This window comes from Cyanistes caeruleus, unplaced genomic scaffold, assembly GCF_971803275.1.
Source record: "Cyanistes caeruleus unplaced genomic scaffold, bCyaCae1.hap1.1 HAP1_SCAFFOLD_421, whole genome shotgun sequence".
Lineage (NCBI taxonomy): Eukaryota > Metazoa > Chordata > Aves > Passeriformes > Paridae > Cyanistes > Cyanistes caeruleus.
In genome coordinates, this window is record NW_028256162.1 from 20,213 (window position 1) to 27,558 (window position 7,346).

The 7,346-nt window shown below is 38.0% G+C and overlaps 1 long non-coding RNA gene across 2 annotated transcripts; it reads right to left on the reverse strand.

Moving 5' to 3' along the window:
- Window positions 1-523: 523 nt before the first annotated feature.
- On the reverse strand, window positions 524-7,331 carry LOC111929206 (uncharacterized). Of its 2 annotated transcripts, XR_002864586.2 has the most exons (6): window positions 6,598-7,325; window positions 6,128-6,293; window positions 5,461-5,510; window positions 4,028-4,188; window positions 2,689-2,737; window positions 524-850 (listed from the first exon to the last, which is right to left on the reverse strand). It is a non-coding gene; the product is annotated as an uncharacterized LOC111929206 (long non-coding RNA). The 2 variants fall into 2 exon arrangements; XR_015282385.1 differs by having other exon boundaries at window positions 6,128-7,331.
- Between the last annotated feature and the right edge of the window lie 15 nt (window positions 7,332-7,346).

Below are 7,346 nucleotides of genomic sequence, written 5' to 3' on the forward strand. Positions count from 1 at the left end.
CTGAGGGAGCTGTTTAGTCTAGAGAAGACTGAGAAAGGATGTCATTAATTCACATAAATATCTCCAAGGAGTGTCAGGGGATGGTGCCAGACTCTTTTCAGTGGTGCCCAGCAACAGAACGAGGTGTAAGTTTATAAATAAAACACAAGAAGCTCCACCTTAGCACGAGGATGAGCTTTCCATGGAGAGTGCCAGAGCACTGGAACAGCTGCCCAGGGAGCTGTGGCATCTCTGGATTCATCCAAATCCCACCTGGATGTATCCCTGTGTCACCTGCTTTGGGTGACCCTGCCCTGGTGGGGGGGATGGGGCCAGTCTGGACCATCTCCAGGGGTTCCTTCCAAGCCCAGCTGTTCTGGGATTCTGTGCTGCCTGGGGAGGTGGAGAGGGACAGGGAAAAGTGCTCAGTTCACTCTCGACTCCCAGAGCTCAGACAAATCTCACACAGGGGCAGAATTCTCAGATGTTCTGTGTTTTCAGACTTCCATTGATGAGGACAACTCATGTAAAAAGCCCACACCATCTTCCTCTCTAAGAGCCCAGGCATCACTTCCATCTCCCACCATCACTTCCATCTTTTACAGACAGCCAGGATTTCCCACCTTTCACACTGGAAATGTCAATAGACTTTCTACCTCTATAGGAACTCTTTACTCATAATAATTATTGCAACCTGTGCACAGAAACAGCTGATTTGCAGCTCATAAATAAGCCTTAAATGCATATCTCCATTTAATTCAAGAGGAGGTGGTTGGGGCAAATCCTAAAATCACTGCTGCCTTTCCACACTGTTCATTGAGGGATGTGCTCCCAGAGCGCTGCTGGCTCTGCCTTGCTTCTAAAAACATTTCTGCAAAAATGGATGGACAGACAAACCCAAAATCTGTTGTTAGCAACTGGGTAGTGAAGCAAAGCTCTCAAAATTATACCCATAAATGTATTTTTAGTGCAAAACCACCTCTTATATAAAAAGGCTTGATTTAAAAAAAAAAACCAAACAAAACCTGCTAATTTTAATTGTTTTAAATTGACCCTACAATATATTTTCCTTAAAATGAAGTAATATATTTTAGGTAAACATATAAAAAAAAGAAAAAAAAATGTGTTTCAAGTAATAATTTTTTTTTTAAAAAAATCATAGTAAGTATATTTTAACTTGATTTGAATACCTCTGTGTTGGCTATAGAAAGGAAGGATTTCCACAGTAAGAGATATTATCACAATCTGATTTTGAAAACAATGTGAGGTTGCCTTAAGATTGTATTTTTCTTCGATTATATGAGGAAAAGATAAATGCAACTAATTTTTTACATACACACAAAAATGCACTAAAAGCCATAGGAATTGTATTGTTTTGCTTTCAAAGACATTTAAAATTAGTTTTGCATTCAAGAGCTTATTGCCTTTCCCACAGACTTCCTCCAAATTCCTGCAGCATGTAAGGGAAATGCTCCCTAGAATGCAGATTTCCTGGTGGATGTGTGGATTATTTTTCCTTAATCTCAAGTATCAATGACTGGAATCTTATCCTAAATAAGGAGCTGACATGTGTAACTAATTTTCAAAAGAACTTTCTTTAAGCTTATTACCAAAGCAACTGCTTTCATTCTTAAGATTTGGGCAATGTAAGTAAAGGTAATTCTTTTACCACCCCACATAAAATGCTTTATTATGCTGTGTACTAGCCAAAAAAAAATAGTAAATTCTGATATATTCACAAAAATTACTTCACTGTTGTATCACTTTATTTCTAGTCAGTATTTATTGTGGAATAATGCATGAAAAAGTTTTCAGTGTGTTGCATTTGCCATTAGACATATTCAAATGAACTGTTTCTATCCTTAAAATATTCAGCCACTGACTAAGATGCAATAAAACATTAATATAGTTAAAAACCTAAATTCTTGAGTTTTGGCTGTGTAGATTTTTTGTGGTTTAATTTTTATTGCTATCTTTGGTTTTTAACCTCTTCATGTGAGTTTTCAAAAGAGAGAATCAAAGCAGAAAGGAACAGATCAAGATTGGAGCAGAATGAGAGCAGGGGCACAGCGTTTAGAATTTAACAAGGCCAGTGATAAAAAACTTCTGATCATACAATGATTTGTTTCCATGGGAGATACAGCTCTCAGGATCATTTTTTAACACCATAATTTATAATACTTCACATAGTTTTGAAATTATTTTTTTTCTCCTCTCAATACCTGTTGGTGTTTAATTTTCACAGGATTTTTTTATTGAGCTGAGCCACTACAATGACACTTTAGGAACTTTAAGGTGGCTTTCTGTGCACTGCTTTGCCCATAAATGCTGCAGAGAAATGGAAATAGGAAGTCCTCTAAAATACACACTGCTCCTGCACAATGAAGTTATTAAAACTGTAGATACACAGCCTGCAGGTTAAGCTGCTCTATAATAAGAGGAGCTGTATTCAGCAGTTACAAAGGCACAGAATAATTTCTTTCAGAGGCAAAGACATTCCTGGGTGGAAATGAGCGCAGGAAAATTCTCTGCTATTAATTATTTTACTATTTGTTCATTGGGCCAAAATGGATGGAATTATGTATAAACATTCTTAATTTGACTTTTCCTCTCAGCCACTTGGCAGTAGTTCTGGCTGCTTCTGGAAGGAGCCGGGTTAAAGCTTGAGGGTTACACAACAATTTAGGAAAAAAGTAGGAGATAATTTACCTTCTGCCCTTCCTTCTTTCCTTTCCTTCCTCCCTCCTTGTCTCTTTCCCTGAAACAGTTAAATTAGAGTTGTTTACAATATCAGACCAAAATATGAAAATATTCATAGTGAGTCGAACTTCTGGAATCTTAATTAATCATGTGCATTGTTTATGAAAGTTCTGTAAATGTTTCTTGCAGGGACAGCCAGTGAAATTATCACTGCCATTTAGAAGGTTTTCGAGATACTTTAACTTTTGCTTTAGAGAAGGAAGCAGCTGAAACCTCTGGATGTAGGAATCCACATGACCAGAAAAAACCTGAGGATTTTACCCACTGTGCTCACTCAAGGCTGAGGGATGGTAGACAGGAATTTACCTGAAAACTCACACCAGTCAGGGAGCTCCCCTTTCTGGTTGTTTCTTTGCAGGAACAGGACATGGAATTACTGAAAAGTAGTAAAATGCCGTGAGACTCGCTGGGCAAGCAGCTGAGCAGTAACAAACAGGACCTGCATCAGTAGCTGTATTGTAGACTATTTTCTCAACCTAAATATATTTATGCAAGCATGCTCAAGGCTGAACCCTCTCTTTTGTTGCTGGGCCACAGATCAGTCTGCTCCTGATTTAAAATGCATGGCTAAATTTAAAACTTTAGTAAGGGCCAATCTCTGAATAATCCTTTAAGGATTATTGTAATTAAGGGACTAATCCTTAGATGCTTCTTAATTTGTGTCCGTTTTAAAATCGAGTGCCACTTCTTTCATCACAAAAGAGAGAAGAAGAGCTGAAAATGACAAAGGTTTAAATATTAACAGCCTTTCCTGTCACCTCATGCATCTGAGCAACCCAAACAGGTAGAATATTTAAAACCAGGAGGTCATTAAAACCAAACCCGAGCACAGAACCCCAGCCCACAAAAAAACACGACTGAAAACCAAGAGGGATTTTAAACCTGGGGATGTGTTGATGGTGACAAATATTCTGTGCACAGATAAGGCAAACAGAGTTTAAGGACAGACATTTCAACTTGTGAACGCTCTTTGCATGAGCCCTCAAATGCTTGTTTGCATCAACCCTCCCCTTCTCCCCAGTAGAAGCCTGTTTGAAGAATACATCAGTGGCAGCAGTTTTTCTAATCACCCCAGCACTTATATTTATTGTTTATTATGGAAAGAGTGAATTGGGCAACCCAAGTTGGAAAATTTAGCAGAGAGGGAGATGTTAAAGTAATCAAATTCTTGATACACATGAAGGAAGTTTCATGGTATAATCTAAGGAATGTTGAGGCTGAAGAACCAGGAAAAGGAAGCAAAGGGGTTGCTGGGCTAAAACACCTGCCAGCAGTGCACTGGCTGTACCTGGGTTCAGCTGCCATTGCTTAAAGGTGCTCATGATCTCCGCAGTGTAAAAAAGGAGGCAGGAAAACCACGCAGTGCTACAAGGCTTGGGAACAGCCTCTCTTCCCAATTCCAGTCTAGATCTGGGCAAGACACAGACCTGGATGCCTCTGTTCCTGCATCTGTAAAACAAGAATGTTTATAAATATTTACAAAGGAACAAAAAACAAGCCCACCCTAGGGATTGCTATTACGAGCAGAAAGAGAGGTGAGAAACAAGCAGCTGATGCATCTCGTGCTGTGTTACATTTGTGTGGACATGCAGCACTGGAAACTGTGTGAGTTGGAACAGGAGTGAGAAATCATTAGGGGATGTGGGAAAAGGCTCACTCTTGTTTATACTCCTTGGGAATAGCATATCTTATTTTTATTTCTCCCTGAAACATGTAAGTATTACAAGATTCCATGCTGGATGTTTTGGCAAGCCTGCAAGGGCAGGTGTTCAACATTCTACGAGCTCCATAAGGATGATTGCTCCATGATACACATTTATCTTTAATATAGTTTACAGAATTGGGGTTTTTGTTGTTGTTGTTATTTTTTTGTGGGGTTTTTTCCCTTTTCTCTGTGACGGATTACATTGTGCTTTATGGAAATGTAACATTTTGTATGAATGGCTGGCAGCAGCCATGTTGCATAGCAATGAGCAAGACAAAGTAGCTCCACTCTTATTTGCAACTGGCTCAGACCTTTCCATTAGCAAATTAAAATCTGTTCAAATTTATTTACTAATATATTAGGAGAAGCTTCAGGCTAACCCCTGTTGACCTGTATTATATAGCAAACAACTGTAGCAGTGAAAATAATTAATAGAATGCATTGCACCTCCTGCTTGTTTCTCCATCACAGCCCGGGGTCGGCTGCAAAGTGGGTTTGCCATCTGCATTCTGTTACAAGGCCACATTTACTTAAAAATTATCAATTATATTCTGAAATTACTTCTTTTAATTGAACTCTCTCTATTCAAGGCATCCCCTGTTTTAAAAGCTTCTGAAAGCACGTACATAAAAATGTTTTCCTTTTCAAAACTTAAGGGGAACTTGCTGAATTACCTGTGGATGCAAAAGGAGCAAATATGCAAGAACAATTCCTTGTTACATCAGTTATTCATTATTATTATTATTATTATTATTATTCCACACTTGTGTCATTCAGGTGGAAAGTATTGCAAGACATTTTTTTGTTTTGTTTTTGCTATTATAATGTTTTCCAGAGAAGCTGTAGCTGCCCCATCCCTGGAATTGTCCAAGGCTGGGTCAGATGGGGCTTGGAGCAACCTGTGATAGTGGAAGGTGGAACTGGATGAGCTTTAATGTCCCTTCCCAAACCATTCTCTGATTCTGTGGAAGAGAAAGAAACACAACTGGTGTTCATTAAAAAGCTTGGAGTGTTACCGTCATTCAGCCTCTTCATCCTGAAGAACAGCTAATTCTGAGGTCTTCATCTAATGGTTAAAGGAGAAAGCGATTATGAGACATAGAATGATAAAAAAAGGAGTTGTGGGGAAAAAAATGCATTTTCCAGCTGCACAGACTGAAGTTTAGGTGCCAATAAAGTAAATGCTGGGGGTGTGTAGATGCTTCCTTTCTATCAACTCAAGCAGTACAATAAAAGTTGTCAGAGAGTGATCAGCTGGTAAGTCTTAACCCTACACAACAAGCTTTAAGAAGGAAGTCAGTGTGCCACTTTAACATCTCAGTGAAATTTTTTTTTATATGTATATAGATATAGAAATAAATTTGCACATTAATGGCCATGGTGACAAATTTCACACAGTGAATGTAGGCCTATTTCATTATTATACAAACAAAACCAATCATGATCTCTGGAAAACATACATTTCTAGACAACTTACTTAGTTTTTGATAACTTCCTTTCTGTATAAAGGCAAACAAATTAATTAATGAGCGCCAGATCATCACCCTTCAAATGTCTTTAGAAAAAGAGATTGTTAGCAATCTTATGTTTATTTCTATAAACAATAGAAGATCTCTGAAATAATTAGATAATCTAGTCTGATTAGGTGTTTAATATATAGAAAGAAGGGGTATCAGTCATTACAGGTCGCTGTTGACCTCTTGTGGTCCCATTCTGTGGTTACAAGAAAACTCTAAGGCCAGCCAGGAGTGGGATATCGATGCTCCTTGTGGGTTCCTTCCAACTCAGGATATTCTATGATTCTGTAATTCCTTGATAGCCAGAAAATCCCTGGAATTTTCCCTTTAATCTTAAAAAGAAAAAACCCAGTATTATTTCTGCAGCATAAGACTGGAATATTAATCAAAATTTTTAACAATTGCGTTTAAATTCATTCAATATTAAAAAAAAAAAAGAAATAGAAAAGGACTCTCACTGCAGTAGCCAGCTCTTTCTTTTCCAAAATGGAAAAGAACAGAAATTACAAGAAAAAAAAAAATCTAAAAGGATACAATACAACACTATGTTCTTCCTCTCTATTAAGCATTCAGCTAACCAAGAAGTAACAATTAGCAGCAGGAGAAAAGGCAATCAGTGATGAGCTGTGTAATTACTGGTCTCATCTGGAGAGCAGTGAATCCAACGGGGATCAGTCCACTGCTTCCAGCAGTTTGACTGGAGTTCTGCTGGGTCAACTTATTTACACGGCAGTCTTACCCTAGCAGGCAGGCAAACACAGGCAATTAATTATTTCCTTATCACTGGTATTAATATTGTGTTTGAATGTGTTAATCTCTTCAAACAAAGCTTGTGAGAGACAGTGTTTTGTTTTGGAGGGGAAACAGGGGGGGGAGGAAGATGAGAAACAAAATAATGAAGATCCAGATTACTTCCAGCACTGATAAATCAGCATTTAGGCCCCTCCATGGGAAAGAAGCTGTTCTAAGCAATCATTCCCTCTGGAAGCTCTACAAGCTCTTAACTTTCTGTGCTAGTGAAAGATTATCTGATAAAAATTCTATCTCTATATTCAAGTGAAAAAAAACTTGTTTAGAAACTCCTGCTGGCATATTGTCTGCTTTCTCACAAAGAAAACCAAACACAAACATGTTAATAAACAGTTGAAAGAAAGCAGCATAGTTCTAATTGTTACTAAAAAATATAAACACAGCAGAAGCCCCCTCCATCTCAATAACAGCAATTGGAATATTACTGAAAAAGCAAAAGTCTGTTGAGCTACACATATTTAATAAGAAGATTTAAATTTGCACTTTTATCCTAAGCAGGAATAAGGACAACAGTAGGTGATCCTATGGGGTTTTTCTTCTCTGCAATTTCATGTTCCTGCTACCTGTAAAGATAA